At 56.5% G+C, this 14,140-nt stretch overlaps 16 non-coding genes and 3 pseudogenes across 16 annotated transcripts; all 19 read right to left on the bottom strand.

Moving 5' to 3' along the window:
- Window positions 1–635: 635 nt before the first annotated feature.
- On the bottom strand, window positions 636–753 carry LOC119887672. The gene has a single exon (XR_005441790.1). It is a non-coding gene; the product is annotated as a 5S ribosomal RNA (ribosomal RNA).
- Window positions 754–1,349: 596 nt separating this feature from the next.
- Window positions 1,350–1,465, bottom strand: LOC119887677 (annotated as a pseudogene).
- A 594-nt stretch (window positions 1,466–2,059) lies between these two features.
- LOC119887674 lies at window positions 2,060–2,168 on the bottom strand (annotated as a pseudogene).
- A 603-nt stretch (window positions 2,169–2,771) lies between these two features.
- Window positions 2,772–2,890, bottom strand: LOC119887668. The gene has a single exon (XR_005441787.1). It is a non-coding gene; the product is annotated as a 5S ribosomal RNA (ribosomal RNA).
- Window positions 2,891–3,489: 599 nt separating this feature from the next.
- LOC119887671 lies at window positions 3,490–3,607 on the bottom strand. Its single transcript, XR_005441789.1, has one exon. It is a non-coding gene; the product is annotated as a 5S ribosomal RNA (ribosomal RNA).
- A 593-nt stretch (window positions 3,608–4,200) lies between these two features.
- Window positions 4,201–4,315, bottom strand: LOC119887679 (annotated as a pseudogene).
- A 599-nt stretch (window positions 4,316–4,914) lies between these two features.
- On the bottom strand, window positions 4,915–5,033 carry LOC119887667. The gene has a single exon (XR_005441786.1). It is a non-coding gene; the product is annotated as a 5S ribosomal RNA (ribosomal RNA).
- Window positions 5,034–5,631: 598 nt separating this feature from the next.
- LOC119887665 lies at window positions 5,632–5,750 on the bottom strand. The gene has a single exon (XR_005441784.1). It is a non-coding gene; the product is annotated as a 5S ribosomal RNA (ribosomal RNA).
- Window positions 5,751–6,351: 601 nt separating this feature from the next.
- On the bottom strand, window positions 6,352–6,470 carry LOC119887664. Its single transcript, XR_005441783.1, has one exon. It is a non-coding gene; the product is annotated as a 5S ribosomal RNA (ribosomal RNA).
- A 599-nt stretch (window positions 6,471–7,069) lies between these two features.
- On the bottom strand, window positions 7,070–7,188 carry LOC119887663. The gene has a single exon (XR_005441782.1). It is a non-coding gene; the product is annotated as a 5S ribosomal RNA (ribosomal RNA).
- Window positions 7,189–7,789: 601 nt separating this feature from the next.
- Window positions 7,790–7,908, bottom strand: LOC119887662. Its single transcript, XR_005441781.1, has one exon. It is a non-coding gene; the product is annotated as a 5S ribosomal RNA (ribosomal RNA).
- A 604-nt stretch (window positions 7,909–8,512) lies between these two features.
- LOC119887661 lies at window positions 8,513–8,631 on the bottom strand. The gene has a single exon (XR_005441780.1). It is a non-coding gene; the product is annotated as a 5S ribosomal RNA (ribosomal RNA).
- A 599-nt stretch (window positions 8,632–9,230) lies between these two features.
- LOC119887660 lies at window positions 9,231–9,349 on the bottom strand. The gene has a single exon (XR_005441779.1). It is a non-coding gene; the product is annotated as a 5S ribosomal RNA (ribosomal RNA).
- A 601-nt stretch (window positions 9,350–9,950) lies between these two features.
- LOC119887659 lies at window positions 9,951–10,069 on the bottom strand. The gene has a single exon (XR_005441778.1). It is a non-coding gene; the product is annotated as a 5S ribosomal RNA (ribosomal RNA).
- A 605-nt stretch (window positions 10,070–10,674) lies between these two features.
- LOC119887658 lies at window positions 10,675–10,793 on the bottom strand. The gene has a single exon (XR_005441777.1). It is a non-coding gene; the product is annotated as a 5S ribosomal RNA (ribosomal RNA).
- Window positions 10,794–11,392: 599 nt separating this feature from the next.
- Window positions 11,393–11,511, bottom strand: LOC119887657. Its single transcript, XR_005441776.1, has one exon. It is a non-coding gene; the product is annotated as a 5S ribosomal RNA (ribosomal RNA).
- Window positions 11,512–12,112: 601 nt separating this feature from the next.
- On the bottom strand, window positions 12,113–12,231 carry LOC119887656. Its single transcript, XR_005441775.1, has one exon. It is a non-coding gene; the product is annotated as a 5S ribosomal RNA (ribosomal RNA).
- Window positions 12,232–12,832: 601 nt separating this feature from the next.
- On the bottom strand, window positions 12,833–12,951 carry LOC119887653. The gene has a single exon (XR_005441773.1). It is a non-coding gene; the product is annotated as a 5S ribosomal RNA (ribosomal RNA).
- Window positions 12,952–13,552: 601 nt separating this feature from the next.
- On the bottom strand, window positions 13,553–13,671 carry LOC119887652. The gene has a single exon (XR_005441772.1). It is a non-coding gene; the product is annotated as a 5S ribosomal RNA (ribosomal RNA).
- Window positions 13,672–14,140: the final 469 nt, after the last annotated feature.

Genomic DNA, 14,140 nt, shown 5'->3' with positions numbered 1-14,140 from the left:
GACGAGATCGGGCGCTCCCAGAGCGGTGTGGCCGTAAGCCACTCAGGCGCCCCAAACGGCCCTTCAAAAGATGTTCTACGGCTAATTGACAAAAAACGTATTCTGCCCATAATGTCCAAGGTGCTCCAGAGTCACTTGGAATCCACAGGCACTGATTCCTGGGTAAACACCAGGAACCGGGACACCGTTCACGCTGGCAGTCCACAGACAGGAATAGGCACCGTTCCCGGGTATGGGTACAGCGACAAGGCCACCTTCAGCCGGAGGTCCTCACTCACAAACAGACGCTCATTCCTGGGGGACATTCAGGAAAAGGATCCAGTCCGCCTGGAAGTCCCTAGCCAGGATCAGACGCTCTCCCGTCCAAGTCCTAAGCAGGCCCTGCCAAGCCTGGCTTCCGAGATCAGGCGAGATCGGGCAGTCCCAGGCCGGAATGGCCGTAAGCTGCCTTTGCACACCCAGACGGGCCTTCAAAACACGATGTAACATTTACACAGCACTGTGTACAGGATAGGGAGAAAAAGAAGAAGCAGCAGCAGCAGCAGCAGCGCCCCCTGCTGTTTCCTAAAGAGACGTTCAAAAGATCTCCTTTCACCGAAGCGCCCTCTGCCGTTTTTCGAAGGCGAAGCGAAAAAGGCTTACAGCACGGGTATTCCCAGGCGGTCACCCGTCCAAGTACTAACCAGGCCCTGCTCTGCTTAGCTTCCGAGATCGGACGAGATCGGGCGCTCCCAGAGCGGTGTGGCCGTAAGCCACTCAGGCCCCCAAACGGCCCTTCAAAAGATGTTCTACGGCTAATTGACAAAAAACGTATTCTGCCCATAATGTCCAAGGTGCTCCAGAGTCACTTGGAATCCACAGGCACTGATTCCTGGGTAAACATCCAGGAACCGGGACACCGTTCACGCTGGCAGTCCACAGACAGGAATAGGCACCCGTTCCCGGGTATGGGTACAGCGACAAGGCCACCTTCAGCCGGAGGTCCTCACTCACAAACAGACGCTCATTCCTGGGTGGACATTCAGGAAAAGGATCCAGTCCGCCTGGAAGTCCCTAGCCAGGATCAGACGCTCTCCCGTCCAAGTCCTAAGCAGGCCCTGCCAAGCCTGGCTTCCGAGATCAGGCGAGATCGGGCAGTCCCAGGCCGGAATGGCCGTAAGCTGCCTTTGCACACCCCAGACGGGCCTTCAAAACACGATGTAACATTTACACAGCACTGTGTACAGGATAGGGAGAAAAAGAAGCAGCAGCAGCAGCAGCAGCGCCCCCTGCTGTTTCCTAAAGAGACGTTCAAAAGATCTCCTTTCACCGAAGCGCCCTCTGCCGTTTTTCGAAGGCGAAGCGAAAAAGGCTTACAGCACGGGTATTCCCAGGCGGTCACCCGTCCAAGTACTAACCAGGCCCTGCTGCTTAGCTTCCGAGATCGGACGAGATCGGGCGCTCCCAGAGCGGTGTGGCCGTAAGCCACTCAGGCGCCCCCAAACGGCCCTTCAAAAGATGTTCTACGGCTAATTGACAAAAAACGTATTCTGCCCATAATGTCCAAGGTGCTCCAGAGTCACTTGGAATCCACAGGCACTGATTCCTGGGTAAACATCCAGGAACCGGGACACCGTTCACGCTGGCAGTCCACAGACAGGAATAGGCACCCGTTCCGGGTATGGGTACAGCGACAAGGCCACCTTCAGCCGGAGGTCCTCACTCACAAACAGACGCTCATTCCTGGGTGGACATTCAGGAAAAGGATCCAGTCCGCCTGGAAGTCCCTAGCCAGGATCAGACGCTCTCCCGTCCAAGTCCTAAGCAGGCCCTGCCAAGCCTGGCTTCCGAGATCAGGCGAGATCGGGCAGTCCCAGGCCGGAATGGCCGTAAGCTGCCTTTGCACACCCCAGAGGCCTTCAAAACACGATGTAACATTTACACAGCACTGTGTACAGGATAGGGAGAAAAAGAAGCAGCAGCAGCAGCAGCAGCGCCCCCTGCTGTTTCCTAAAGAGACGTTCAAAAGATCTCCTTTCACCGAAGCGCCCTCTGCCGTTTTCGAAGGCGAAGCGAAAAAGGCTTACAGCACCGGGTATTCCCAGGCGGTCACCCGTCCAAGTACTAACCAGGCCCTGCTCTGCTTAGCTTCCGAGATCGGGCGCTCCCAGAGCGGTGTGGCCGTAAGCCACTCAGGCCCCCCAAACGGCCCTTCAAAAGATGTTCTACGGCTAATTGACAAAAAACGTATTCTGCCCATAATGTCCAAGGTGCTCCAGAGTCACTTGGAATCCACAGGCACTGATTCCTGGGTAAACATCCAGGAACCGGGACACCGTTCACGCTGGCAGTCCACAGACAGGAATAGGCACCCGTTCCCGGGTATGGGTACAGCGACAAGGCCACCTTCAGCCGGAGGTCCTCACTCACAAACAGACGCTCATTCCTGGGTGGACATTCAGGAAAAGGATCCAGTCCGCCTGGAAGTCCCTAGCCAGGATCAGACGCTCTCCCGTCCAAGTCCTAAGCAGGCCCTGCCAAGCCTGGCTTCCGAGATCAGGCGAGATCGGGCAGTCCCAGGCCGGAATGGCCGTAAGCTGCCTTTGCACACCCCAGACGGGCCTTCAAAACACGATGTAACATTTACACAGCACTGTGTACAGGATAGAGAAAAGAAAGCAGCAGCAGCAGCAGCAGCAGCAGCAGCGCCCCCTGCTGTTTCCTAAAGAGACGTTCAAAAGATCCCTTTCACCGAAGCGCCCTCTGCCGTTTTTCGAAGGCGAAGCGAAAAAGGCTTACAGCACCGGGTATTCCCAGGCGGTCACCCGTCCAAGTACTAACCAGGCCCTGCTCTGCTTAGCTTCCGAGATCGGACGAGATCGGGCGCTCCCAGAGCGGTGTGGCCGTAAGCCACTCAGGCGCCCCCAAACGGCCCTTCAAAAGATGTTCTACGGCTAATTGACAAAAAACGTATTCTGCCCATAATGTCCAAGGTGCTCCAGAGTCACTTGGAATCCACAGGCACTGATTCCTGGGTAAACATCCAGGAACCGGGACACCGTTCACGCTGGCAGTCCACAGACAGGAATAGGCACCCGTTCCCGGGTATGGGTACAGCGACAAGGCCACCTTCAGCCGGAGGTCCTCACTCACAAACAGACGCTCATTCCTGGGTGGACATTCAGGAAAAGGATCCAGTCCGCCTGGAAGTCCCTAGCCAGGATCAGACGCTCTCCGTCCAAGTCCTAAGCAGGCCCTGCCAAGCCTGGCTTCCGAGATCAGGCGAGATCGGGCAGTCCCAGGCCGGAATGGCCGTAAGCTGCCTTTGCACACCCCAGACGGGCCTTCAAAACACGATGTAACATTTACACAGCACTGTGTACAGGATAGGGAGAAAAAGAAGCAGCAGCAGCAGCAGCAGCAGCGCCCCTGCTGTTTCCTAAAGAGACGTTCAAAAGATCTCCTTTCACCGAAGCGCCCTCTGCCGTTTTTCGAAGGCGAAGCGAAAAAGGCTTACAGCACGGGTATTCCCAGGCGGTCACCCGTCCAAGTACTAACCAGGCCCTGCTCTGCTTAGCTTCCGAGATCGGACGAGATCGGGCGCTCCCAGAGCGGTGTGGCCGTAAGCCACTCAGGCGCCCCCAAACGGCCCTTCAAAAGATGTTCTACGGCTAATTGACAAAAAACGTATTCTGCCCATAATGTCCAAGGTGCTCCAGAGTCACTTGGAATCCACAGGCACTGATTCCTGGGTAAACATCCAGGAACCGGGACACCGTTCACGCTGGCAGTCCACAGACAGGAATAGGCACCCGTTCCCGGGTATGGGTACAGCGACAAGGCCACCTTCAGCCGGAGGTCCTCACTCACAAACAGACGCTCATTCCTGGGTGGACATTCAGGAAAAGGATCCAGTCCGCCTGGAAGTCCCTAGCCAGGATCAGACGCTCTCCCGTCCAAGTCCTAAGCAGGCCCTGCCAAGCCTGGCTTCCGAGATCAGGCGAGATCGGGCAGTCCCAGGCCGGAATGGCCGTAAGCTGCCTTTGCACCCCAGACGGGCCTTCAAAACACGATGTAACATTTACACAGCACTGTGTACAGGATAGGAGAAAAAGAAGCAGCAGCAGCAGCAGCAGCCCCCTGCTGTTTCCTAAAGAGACGTTCAAAAGATCTCCTTTCACCGAAGCGCCCTCTGCCGTTTTTCGAAGGCGAAGCGAAAAAGGCTTACAGCACGGGTATTCCCAGGCGGTCCCGTCCAAGTACTAACCAGGCCCTGCTCTGCTTAGCTTCCGAGATCGGACGAGATGGGCGCTCCCAGAGCGGTGTGGCCGTAAGCCACTCAGGCGCCCCAAACGGCCCTTCAAAAGATGTTCTACGGCTAATTGACAAAAAACGTATTCTGCCCATAATGTCCAAGGTGCTCCAGAGTCACTTGGAATCCACAGGCACTGATTCCTGGGTAAACATCCAGGAACCGGGACACCGTTCACGCTGGCAGTCCACAGACAGGAATAGGCACCCGTTCCCGGGTATGGGTACAGCGACAAGGCCACCTTCAGCCGGAGGTCCTCACTCACAAACAGACGCTCATTCCTGGGTGGACATTCAGGAAAAGGATCCAGTCCGCCTGGAAGTCCCTAGCCAGGATCAGACGCTCTCCCGTCCAAGTCCTAAGCAGGCCCTGCCAAGCCTGGCTTCCGAGATCAGGCGAGATCGGGCAGTCCCAGGCCGGAATGGCCGTAAGCTGCCTTTGCACACCCCAGACGGGCCTTCAAAACACGATGTAACATTTACACAGCACTGTGTACAGGATAGGGAGAAAAAGAAGCAGCAGCAGCAGCAGCAGCAGCGGCCCTGCTGTTTCCTAAAGAGACGTTCAAAAGATCTCCTTTCACCGAAGCGCCCTCTGCCGTTTTTCGAAGGCGAAGCGAAAAAGGCTTACAGCACCGGGTATTCCCAGGCGGTCACCCGTCCAAGTACTAACCAGGCCCTGCTCTGCTTAGCTTCCGAGATCGGACGAGATCGGGCGCTCCCAGAGCGGTGTGGCCGTAAGCCACTCAGGCGCCCCCAAACGGCCCTTCAAAAGATGTTCTACGGCTAATTGACAAAAAACGTATTCTGCCCATAATGTCCAAGGTGCTCCAGAGTCACTTGGAATCCACAGGCACTGATTCCTGGGTAAACATCCAGGAACCGGGACCGTTCACGCTGGCAGTCCACAGACAGGAATAGGCACCCGTTCCCGGGTATGGGTACAGCGACAAGGCCACCTTCAGCCGGAGGTCCTCACTCACAAACAGACGCTCATTCCTGGGTGGACATTCAGGAAAAGGATCCAGTCCGCCTGGAAGTCCCTAGCCAGGATCAGACGCTCTCCCGTCCAAGTCCTAAGCAGGCCCTGCCAAGCCTGGCTTCCGAGATCAGGCGAGATCGGGCAGTCCCAGGCCGGAATGGCCGTAAGCTGCCTTTGCACACCCCAGACGGGCCTTCAAAACACGATGTAACATTTACACAGCACTGTGTACAGGATAGGGAGAAAAAGAGCAGCAGCAGCAGCAGCAGCAGCGCCCCCTGCTGTTTCCTAAAGAGACGTTCAAAAGATCTCCTTTCACCGAAGCGCCCTCTGCCGTTTTTCGAAGGCGAAGCGAAAAAGGCTTACAGCACCGGGTATTCCCAGGCGGTCACCCGTCCAAGTACTAACCAGGCCCTGCTCTGCTTAGCTTCCGAGATCGGACGAGATCGGGCGCTCCCAGAGCGGTGTGGCCGTAAGCCACTCAGGCGCCCCCAAACGGCCCTTCAAAAGATGTTCTACGGCTAATTGACAAAAAACGTATTCTGCCCATAATGTCCAAGGTGCTCCAGAGTCACTTGGAATCCACAGGCACTGATTCCTGGGTAAACATCCAGGAACCGGGACACCGTTCACGCTGGCAGTCCACAGACAGGAATAGGCACCCGTTCCCGGGTATGGGTACAGCGACAAGGCCACCTTCAGCCGGAGGTCCTCACTCACAAACAGACGCTCATTCCTGGGTGGACATTCAGGAAAAGGATCCAGTCCGCCTGGAAGTCCCTAGCCAGGATCAGACGCTCTCCCGTCCAAGTCCTAAGCAGGCCCTGCCAAGCCTGGCTTCCGAGATCAGGCGAGATCGGGCAGTCCCAGGCCGGAATGGCCGTAAGCTGCCTTTGCACACCCCAGACGGGCCTTCAAAACACGATGTAACATTTACACAGCACTGTGTACAGGATAGGGAGAAAAAGAAGCAGCAGCAGCAGCAGCAGCAGCGCCCCCTGCTGTTTCCTAAAGAGACGTTCAAAAGATCTCCTTTCACCGAAGCGCCCTCTGCCGTTTTTCGAAGGCGAAGCGAAAAAGGCTTACAGCACCGGGTATTCCCAGGCGGTCACCCGTCCAAGTACTAACCAGGCCCTGCTCTGCTTAGCTTCCGAGATCGGACGAGATCGGGCGCTCCCAGAGCGGTGTGGCCGTAAGCCACTCAGGCGCCCCAAACGGCCCTTCAAAAGATGTTCTACGGCTAATTGACAAAAAACGTATTCTGCCCATAATGTCCAAGGTGCTCCAGAGTCACTTGGAATCCACAGGCACTGATTCCTGGGTAAACATCCAGGAACCGGGACACCGTTCACGCTGGCAGTCCACAGACAGGAATAGGCACCCGTTCCCGGGTATGGGTACAGCGACAAGGCCACCTTCAGCCGGAGGTCCTCACTCACAAACAGACGCTCATTCCTGGGTGGACATTCAGGAAAAGGATCCAGTCCGCCTGGAAGTCCCTAGCCAGGATCAGACGCTCTCCCGTCCAAGTCCTAAGCAGGCCCTGCCAAGCCTGGCTTCCGAGATCAGGCGAGATCGGGCAGTCCCAGGCCGGAATGGCCGTAAGCTGCCTTTGCACACCCCAGACGGGCCTTCAAAACACGATGTAACATTTACACAGCACTGTGTACAGGATAGGGAGAAAAAGAAGCAGCAGCAGCAGCAGCAGCAGCGGCCCTGCTGTTTCCTAAAGAGACGTTCAAAAGATCTCCTTTCACCGAAGCGCCCTCTGCCGTTTTTCGAAGGCGAAGCGAAAAAGGCTTACAGCACCGGGTATTCCCAGGCGGTCACCCGTCCAAGTACTAACCAGGCCCTGCTCTGCTTAGCTTCCGAGATCGGACGAGATCGGGCGCTCCCAGAGCGGTGTGGCCGTAAGCCACTCAGGCGCCCCCAAACGGCCCTTCAAAAGATGTTCTACGGCTAATTGACAAAAAACGTATTCTGCCCATAATGTCCAAGGTGCTCCAGAGTCACTTGGAATCCACAGGCACTGATTCCTGGGTAAACATCCAGGAACCGGGACACCGTTCACGCTGGCAGTCCACAGACAGGAATAGGCACCCGTTCCCGGGTATGGGTACAGCGACAAGGCCACCTTCAGCCGGAGGTCCTCACTCACAAACAGACGCTCATTCCTGGGTGGACATTCAGGAAAAGGATCCAGTCCGCCTGGAAGTCCCTAGCCAGGATCAGACGCTCTCCCGTCCAAGTCCTAAGCAGGCCCTGCCAAGCCTGGCTTCCGAGATCAGGCGAGATCGGGCAGTCCCAGGCCGGAATGGCCGTAAGCTGCCTTTGCACACCCCAGACGGGCCTTCAAAACACGATGTAACATTTACACAGCACTGTGTACAGGATAGGGAGAAAAAGAAGCAGCAGCAGCAGCAGCAGCAGCGCCCCCTGCTGTTTCCTAAAGAGACGTTCAAAAGATCTCCTTTCACCGAAGCGCCCTCTGCCGTTTTTCGAAGGCGAAGCGAAAAAGGCTTACAGCACCGGGTATTCCCAGGCGGTCACCCGTCCAAGTACTAACCAGGCCCTGCTCTGCTTAGCTTCCGAGATCGGACGAGATCGGGCGCTCCCAGAGCGGTGTGGCCGTAAGCCACTCAGGCGCCCCCAAACGGCCCTTCAAAAGATGTTCTACGGCTAATTGACAAAAAACGTATTCTGCCCATAATGTCCAAGGTGCTCCAGAGTCACTTGGAATCCACAGGCACTGATTCCTGGGTAAACATCCAGGAACCGGGACACCGTTCACGCTGGCAGTCCACAGACAGGAATAGGCACCCGTTCCCGGGTATGGGTACAGCGACAAGGCCACCTTCAGCCGGAGGTCCTCACTCACAAACAGACGCTCATTCCTGGGTGGACATTCAGGAAAAGGATCCAGTCCGCCTGGAAGTCCCTAGCCAGGATCAGACGCTCTCCCGTCCAAGTCCTAAGCAGGCCCTGCCAAGCCTGGCTTCCGAGATCAGGCGAGATCGGGCAGTCCCAGGCCGGAATGGCCGTAAGCTGCCTTTGCACACCCCAGACGGGCCTTCAAAACACGATGTAACATTTACACAGCACTGTGTACAGGATAGGGAGAAAAAGAAGCAGCAGCAGCAGCAGCAGCAGCAGCGCCCCCTGCTGTTTCCTAAAGAGACGTTCAAAAGATCTCCTTTCACCGAAGCGCCCTCTGCCGTTTTTCGAAGGCGAAGCGAAAAAGGCTTACAGCACCGGGTATTCCCAGGCGGTCACCCGTCCAAGTACTAACCAGGCCCTGCTCTGCTTAGCTTCCGAGATCGGACGAGATCGGGCGCTCCCAGAGCGGTGTGGCCGTAAGCCACTCAGGCGCCCCCAAACGGCCCTTCAAAAGATGTTCTACGGCTAATTGACAAAAAACGTATTCTGCCCATAATGTCCAAGGTGCTCCAGAGTCACTTGGAATCCACAGGCACTGATTCCTGGGTAAACATCCAGGAACCGGGACACCGTTCACGCTGGCAGTCCACAGACAGGAATAGGCACCCGTTCCCGGGTATGGGTACAGCGACAAGGCCACCTTCAGCCGGAGGTCCTCACTCACAAACAGACGCTCATTCCTGGGTGGACATTCAGGAAAAGGATCCAGTCCGCCTGGAAGTCCCTAGCCAGGATCAGACGCTCTCCCGTCCAAGTCCTAAGCAGGCCCTGCCAAGCCTGGCTTCCGAGATCAGGCGAGATCGGGCAGTCCCAGGCCGGAATGGCCGTAAGCTGCCTTTGCACACCCCAGACGGGCCTTCAAAACACGATGTAACATTTACACAGCACTGTGTACAGGATAGGGAGAAAAAGAAGCAGCAGCAGCAGCAGCAGCAGCCCCCTGCTGTTTCCTAAAGAGACGTTCAAAAGATCTCCTTTCACCGAAGCGCCCTCTGCCGTTTTTCGAAGGCGAAGCGAAAAAGGCTTACAGCACCGGGTATTCCCAGGCGGTCACCCGTCCAAGTACTAACCAGGCCCTGCTCTGCTTAGCTTCCGAGATCGGACGAGATCGGGCGCTCCCAGAGCGGTGTGGCCGTAAGCCACTCAGGCGCCCCCAAACGGCCCTTCAAAAGATGTTCTACGGCTAATTGACAAAAAACGTATTCTGCCCATAATGTCCAAGGTGCTCCAGAGTCACTTGGAATCCACAGGCACTGATTCCTGGGTAAACATCCAGGAACCGGGACACCGTTCACGCTGGCAGTCCACAGACAGGAATAGGCACCCGTTCCCGGGTATGGGTACAGCGACAAGGCCACCTTCAGCCGGAGGTCCTCACTCACAAACAGACGCTCATTCCTGGGTGGACATTCAGGAAAAGGATCCAGTCCGCCTGGAAGTCCCTAGCCAGGATCAGACGCTCTCCCGTCCAAGTCCTAAGCAGGCCCTGCCAAGCCTGGCTTCCGAGATCAGGCGAGATCGGGCAGTCCCAGGCCGGAATGGCCGTAAGCTGCCTTTGCACACCCCAGACGGGCCTTCAAAACACGATGTAACATTTACACAGCACTGTGTACAGGATAGGGAGAAAAAGAAGCAGCAGCAGCAGCAGCAGCAGCGCCCCCTGCTGTTTCCTAAAGAGACGTTCAAAAGATCTCCTTTCACCGAAGCGCCCTCTGCCGTTTTTCGAAGGCGAAGCGAAAAAGGCTTACAGCACCGGGTATTCCCAGGCGGTCACCCGTCCAAGTACTAACCAGGCCCTGCTCTGCTTAGCTTCCGAGATCGGACGAGATCGGGCGCTCCCAGAGCGGTGTGGCCGTAAGCCACTCAGGCGCCCCCAAACGGCCCTTCAAAAGATGTTCTACGGCTAATTGACAAAAAACGTATTCTGCCCATAATGTCCAAGGTGCTCCAGAGTCACTTGGAATCCACAGGCACTGATTCCTGGGTAAACATCCAGGAACCGGGACACCGTTCACGCTGGCAGTCCACAGACAGGAATAGGCACCCGTTCCCGGGTATGGGTACAGCGACAAGGCCACCTTCAGCCGGAGGTCCTCACTCACAAACAGACGCTCATTCCTGGGTGGACATTCAGGAAAAGGATCCAGTCCGCCTGGAAGTCCCTAGCCAGGATCAGACGCTCTCCCGTCCAAGTCCTAAGCAGGCCCTGCCAAGCCTGGCTTCCGAGATCAGGCGAGATCGGGCAGTCCCAGGCCGGAATGGCCGTAAGCTGCCTTTGCACACCCCAGACGGGCCTTCAAAACACGATGTAACATTTACACAGCACTGTGTACAGGATAGGGAGAAAAAAAGAGCAGCAGCAGCAGCAGCAGCAGCAGCGCCCCCTGCTGTTTCCTAAAGAGACGTTCAAAAGATCTCCTTTCACCGAAGCGCCCTCTGCCGTTTTTCGAAGGCGAAGCGAAAAAGGCTTACAGCACCGGGTATTCCCAGGCGGTCACCCGTCCAAGTACTAACCAGGCCCTGCTCTGCTTAGCTTCCGAGATCGGACGAGATCGGGCGCTCCCAGAGCGGTGTGGCCGTAAGCCACTCAGGCGCCCCCAAACGGCCCTTCAAAAGATGTTCTACGGCTAATTGACAAAAAACGTATTCTGCCCATAATGTCCAAGGTGCTCCAGAGTCACTTGGAATCCACAGGCACTGATTCCTGGGTAAACATCCAGGAACCGGGACACCGTTCACGCTGGCAGTCCACAGACAGGAATAGGCACCCGTTCCCGGGTATGGGTACAGCGACAAGGCCACCTTCAGCCGGAGGTCCTCACTCACAAACAGACGCTCATTCCTGGGTGGACATTCAGGAAAAGGATCCAGTCCGCCTGGAAGTCCCTAGCCAGGATCAGACGCTCTCCCGTCCAAGTCCTAAGCAGGCCCTGCCAAGCCTGGCTTCCGAGATCAGGCGAGATCGGGCAGTCCCAGGCCGGAATGGCCGTAAGCTGCCTTTGCACACCCCAGACGGGCCTTCAAAACACGATGTAACATTTACACAGCACTGTGTACAGGATAGGGAGAAAAAGAAGCAGCAGCAGCAGCAGCAGCAGCCCCCTGCTGTTTCCTAAAGAGACGTTCAAAAGATCTCCTTTCACCGAAGCGCCCTCTGCCGTTTTTCGAAGGCGAAGCGAAAAAGGCTTACAGCACCGGGTATTCCCAGGCGGTCACCCGTCCAAGTACTAACCAGGCCCTGCTCTGCTTAGCTTCCGAGATCGGACGAGATCGGGCGCTCCCAGAGCGGTGTGGCCGTAAGCCACTCAGGCGCCCCCAAACGGCCCTTCAAAAGATGTTCTACGGCTAATTGACAAAAAACGTATTCTGCCCATAATGTCCAAGGTGCTCCAGAGTCACTTGGAATCCACAGGCACTGATTCCTGGGTAAACATCCAGGAACCGGGACACCGTTCACGCTGGCAGTCCACAGACAGGAATAGGCACCCGTTCCCGGGTATGGGTACAGCGACAAGGCCACCTTCAGCCGGAGGTCCTCACTCACAAACAGACGCTCATTCCTGGGTGGACATTCAGGAAAAGGATCCAGTCCGCCTGGAAGTCCCTAGCCAGGATCAGACGCTCTCCCGTCCAAGTCCTAAGCAGGCCCTGCCAAGCCTGGCTTCCGAGATCAGGCGAGATCGGGCAGTCCCAGGCCGGAATGGCCGTAAGCTGCCTTTGCACACCCCAGACGGGCCTTCAAAACACGATGTAACATTTACACAGCACTGTGTACAGGATAGGGAGAAAAAGAGCAGCAGCAGCAGCAGCAGCAGCAGCCCCCTGCTGTTTCCTAAAGAGACGTTCAAAAGATCTCCTTTCACCGAAGCGCCCTCTGCCGTTTTTCGAAGGCGAAGCGAAAAAGGCTTACAGCACCGGGTATTCCCAGGCGGTCACCCGTCCAAGTACTAACCAGGCCCTGCTCTGCTTAGCTTCCGAGATCGGACGAGATCGGGCGCTCCCAGAGCGGTGTGGCCGTAAGCCACTCAGGCGCCCCCAAACGGCCCTTCAAAAGATGTTCTACGGCTAATTGACAAAAAACGTATTCTGCCCATAATGTCCAAGGTGCTCCAGAGTCACTTGGAATCCACAGGCACTGATTCCTGGGTAAACATCCAGGAACCGGGACACCGTTCACGCTGGCAGTCCACAGACAGGAATAGGCACCCGTTCCCGGGTATGGGTACAGCGACAAGGCCACCTTCAGCCGGAGGTCCTCACTCACAAACAGACGCTCATTCCTGGGTGGACATTCAGGAAAAGGATCCAGTCCGCCTGGAAGTCCCTAGCCAGGATCAGACGCTCTCCCGTCCAAGTCCTAAGCAGGCCCTGCCAAGCCTGGCTTCCGAGATCAGGCGAGATCGGGCAGTCCCAGGCCGGAATGGCCGTAAGCTGCCTTTGCACACCCCAGACGGGCCTTCAAAACACGATGTAACATTTACACAGCACTGTGTACAGGATAGGGAGAAAAAGAAGCAGCAGCAGCAGCAGCAGCAGCGCCCCCTGCTGTTTCCTAAAGAGACGTTCAAAAGATCTCCTTTCACCGAAGCGCCCTCTGCCGTTTTTCGAAGGCGAAGCGAAAAAGGCTTACAGCACCGGGTATTCCCAGGCGGTCACCCGTCCAAGTACTAACCAGGCCCTGCTCTGCTTAGCTTCCGAGATCGGACGAGATCGGGCGCTCCCAGAGCGGTGTGGCCGTAAGCCACTCAGGCGCCCCCAAACGGCCCTTCAAAAGATGTTCTACGGCTAATTGACAAAAAACGTATTCTGCCCATAATGTCCAAGGTGCTCCAGAGTCACTTGGAATCCACAGGCACTGATTCCTGGGTAAACATCCAGGAACCGGGACACCGTTCACGCTGGCAGTCCACAGACAGGAATAGGCACCCGTTCCCGGGTATGGGTACAGCGACAAGGCCACCTTCAGCCGGAGGTCCTCACTCACAAACAGACGCTCATTCCTGGGTGGACATTCAGGAAAAGGATCCAGTCCGCCTGGAAGTCCCTAGCCAGGATCAGACGCTCTCCCGTCCAAGTCCTAAGCAGGCCCTGCCAAGCCTGGCTTCCGAGATCAGGCGAGATCGGGCAGTCCCAGGCCGGAATGGCCGTAAGCTGCCTTTGCACACCCCAGACGGGCCTTCAAAACACGATGTAACATTTACACAGCACTGTGTACAGGATAGGGAGAAAAAGAAGCAGCAGCAGCAGCAGCAGCAGCGCCCCCTGCTGTTTCCTAAAGAGACGTTCAAAAGATCTCCTTTCACCGAAGCGCCCTCTGCCGTTTTTCGAAGGCGAAGCGAAAAAGGCTTACAGCACCGGGTATTCCCAGGCGGTCACCCGTCCAAGTACTAACCAGGCCCTGCTCTGCTTAGCTTCCGAGATCGGACGAGATCGGGCGCTCCCAGAGCGGTGTGGCCGTAAGCCACTCAGGCGCCCCCAAACGGCCCTTCAAAAGATGTTCTACGGCTAATTGACAAAAAACGTATTCTGCCCATAATGTCCAAGGTGCTCCAGAGTCACTTGGAATCCACAGGCACTGATTCCTGGGTAAACATCCAGGAACCGGGACACCGTTCACGCTGGCAGTCCACAGACAGGAATAGGCACCCGTTCCCGGGTATGGGTACAGCGACAAGGCCACCTTCAGCCGGAGGTCCTCACTCACAAACAGACGCTCATTCCTGGGTGGACATTCAGGAAAAGGATCCAGTCCGCCTGGAAGTCCCTAGCCAGGATCAGACGCTCTCCCGTCCAAGTCCTAAGCAGGCCCTGCCAAGCCTGGCTTCCGAGATCAGGCGAGATCGGGCAGTCCCAGGCCGGAATGGCCGTAAGCTGCCTTTGCACACCCCAGACGGGCCTTCAAAACACGATGTAACATTTACACAGCACTGT

Source organism: Micropterus salmoides, unplaced genomic scaffold (assembly GCF_014851395.1).
Source record: "Micropterus salmoides isolate LMB-PRFRI ecotype aquatic unplaced genomic scaffold, ASM1485139v1 Ms_hic_scaffold_4247, whole genome shotgun sequence".
NCBI lineage: Eukaryota > Metazoa > Chordata > Actinopteri > Centrarchiformes > Centrarchidae > Micropterus > Micropterus salmoides.
This window is presented reverse-complemented; position numbering and strand designations above follow the sequence as displayed.